This window comes from Pteronotus mesoamericanus, unplaced genomic scaffold (genome assembly GCF_021234165.1).
Source record: "Pteronotus mesoamericanus isolate MK-2021 breed Mesoamerican mustached bat unplaced genomic scaffold, CSHL_Meso_final scaffold_1066, whole genome shotgun sequence".
Lineage (NCBI taxonomy): Eukaryota > Metazoa > Chordata > Mammalia > Chiroptera > Mormoopidae > Pteronotus > Pteronotus mesoamericanus.
This window is the reverse complement of record NW_026555299.1, coordinates 3,582,389-3,585,114: the sequence shown is the minus strand read 5'-3', so window position 1 is coordinate 3,585,114 and position 2,726 is coordinate 3,582,389.

The following is a 2,726-nucleotide window of genomic DNA, read 5'->3' as shown; positions in this document are numbered from 1 at the left end:
TTCAGCTATGATGTGTCTTGGAGCGGGCCTCTTTGCTTCCATCTTGTTTGGGACTCTCTGTGCTTCCTGGACTTGCATGCCTATTTCCTTCCCCAAATTAGGGAAGTTTTCTTTCATTATTTTCTCAGATAGATTTCCAATTTCTTGCTGTTTCTCTTCTCCTTCTGGCACCCCTATGATGCGCATGTTGGGCCCCTTAAAGTTGTCCCAGAGGCTGCTTACACTATCCTTGTTTTTGTTGTTGTTTTTTCTTTTTCTTTTTGATTCTTTCTTTGTCTTGTTGTTCTAATTGGTTGTTTTGTGCTCCTTTGCATTCCAAATCCTTGATTTGATTCTCGGCTTCATCCACTCTACTGTTGCTTACCTGTACACTATTCTTTATTTCAGTTAGTGTATCCTTTGTTTCTGACTGGATCTTTTTTATGCTGCTGAGGTCCTCACTGAGATCTGCAGTCCCTCAGATGCAGAGTTCAAAACACTGTGTTTTTGAACTGTGTAGATTGCTTATTCCATTTTGTTTAGCTCTTTTTCTGGAGTTTTGATCTGTTCTTTCACCTGGGCCTTGTTTCTTTGTCTGCTCATTTTGGCAGCCTCCCTGTGTTTGTTTCTATGTGTTAGGTAGAGCTGCTTTGACTCCATGTGTTGGTATTGTGGACTAATGTAGTGGGTATCCTGTAGGGTCCAGTGGCACACACTCCCCTATCACTCCAGCTTGGTATTCGAGGTGCGCCCTTCATGTGGGCTGAGTACACCCTCCTCTTGTAGATGAGCATGGATTGCTGTTGGCAGATCAATGGGAGGGATTTACCCAGATCGGTCATTTGCAAGGACTGGCTGTGACCGCTGACCACTTACTACCAACCTCCGCCCTCCGTGGAGGATCCGCTATGCATAGGCAGGGTGGTGGTGCTCTGACGTGGTCTTTAGCGGTCCATTGGGTGCTCTGGCCCTGGGGTTTCCCGGTAGTGCAGGCCAAGGTCAGCTCCTACCTGTGTTTTGCCCGGGGCCACCCTGCCTGAGCTGTAAAGCAATCTGAGGTGGCTGCTACCTGCGCTGAGCTTGGAGATTCCCAGGTGAAGCCAAGCTGTGGATCTAGGCTGGCCGCTGCTAGTGCTGGGCCTGGGGCTCACTGAGGCCAGCTCTTGTTTAACTGATAGTTTGTTTTGATTGAATTGTTGATAGATTTGTCTTTTTTGCAGATTCTCCTCTCTGATTTTTCACCTCTCCTTTGGTTTTTATCCTGTGGAGGCCTCCCAGGAGTTATCCAGCAACTCTGATCTGACTGCTATCGGCTGTGGGTCTTGGTTCTTCCTTTGGACATGTGTTCCCCAGGAGATAGTGGGTACCCCACCTAGGATGTTCCCTACCCTTGGCCTTCACTCTCTGGGCAGCAGCCCGGTGTCAGGCATTGCAGGCTGGAGAGAGCTTGTAGCGTCCTTGGGAGGGATTGCAGCAGGCTGAGGAACACTGGGCTCCTTTCCTGGTAGAGGCTTGGCTCAAGGTGCTCAGCACAAGCCATTAGGGACCTTGAGCAAAGACTAACCAGAGGCTTATAACCTCTGATTCTAATTTGTCTTGAGGACCAGGGGTGGGACTGAGCCTACAAGTGGGAAGGGAACACTGAAGCCAAGTGGTTTGCTAGAGTGAGTGATTTGAAGGGAAGGAAGGTGTCTCAGGCATTTGGAGCCCTGTGCACAGGCTTGGAGCTGAGAGAACTGTTGCAGAAGGTCTATCAGGACTGCACATTGAGGAAGGGGAACTCATCGGCCTGTCCTGGGCCAAGCTTTTCTTCTTAGTGTCTGCCCACCATGTGCTTTAGGTCCCTTTAAGGACCTCAGACCACCCACAGACCTGAAGATCAGGAAGTGAGAGACAGTTTCACCAGTTCTGCTGTTTGAGCTCAATCTGATCCCTCTCCCCATTGGGGGCTCTCTGGGCCAGGCTGAGCCAAGCGGAGGTCCAGTCCCTCACCGTAAAAGCCATTCTGCAACTCTCTGGGGTGTGTTCACCAAAGTCCCATTTCATTCTCAGCACAGCCTGTGATGAAGGCATGATGCCCCCTCTTCTCTGCATAAGAAGGAGAAAGCTCTGAGAATTGGAGGGGCTTGCCCAATCACAAAACATTTTCCTCCTCTTCTTTCTGCCCACTACGTCTGTCCCCAGAGCTGCATTGGAACCTCCGTTCTCAAAGTGTGGTCCAAGATGAGGACATTGGCAGCATCTGGGAGGTGGTTGGATATGCAGAATTTCAGGCTCCTCCCTGGCCCTGCTGAGCCATTTCAGCAAGAACCCTGGTAGTCTGCAAGCACTTTACAATTGGAGATGCATTATTTTAGGGAAGTTCTTTTGCATGCAGAGACCCAGCTTCCCAACTGCGAAAGGGCCCACCCCTAATGAAGGACGTGAGGACACTTTCAGGAGATCTAATTTATGGGGTGCACTGTGGTGAGGAGGGAAAACCAACCTTTAAAGACCCTTTCCTGCTGCCGCCAATTCTCCGTGTGCCAGTCTGCCCTGTGCTTCTCCATTCCCAGCAAGCGCTGCCACCCCTTTGTTGTAGAGGCAGCTGTAGCGGGGTGGGAAGCTGTTTCAATCTTTCCCTTTTCCCCCTCTGGCCCCCCGCTGGAGTTAGACTGATTGTCCCATTCAGCACCCACTCCCCGCATTGGCTGATGAGCTTTCAACCCCCCTTTAGCTGCCTAATTACCGCTGATGGGGGCTGCACG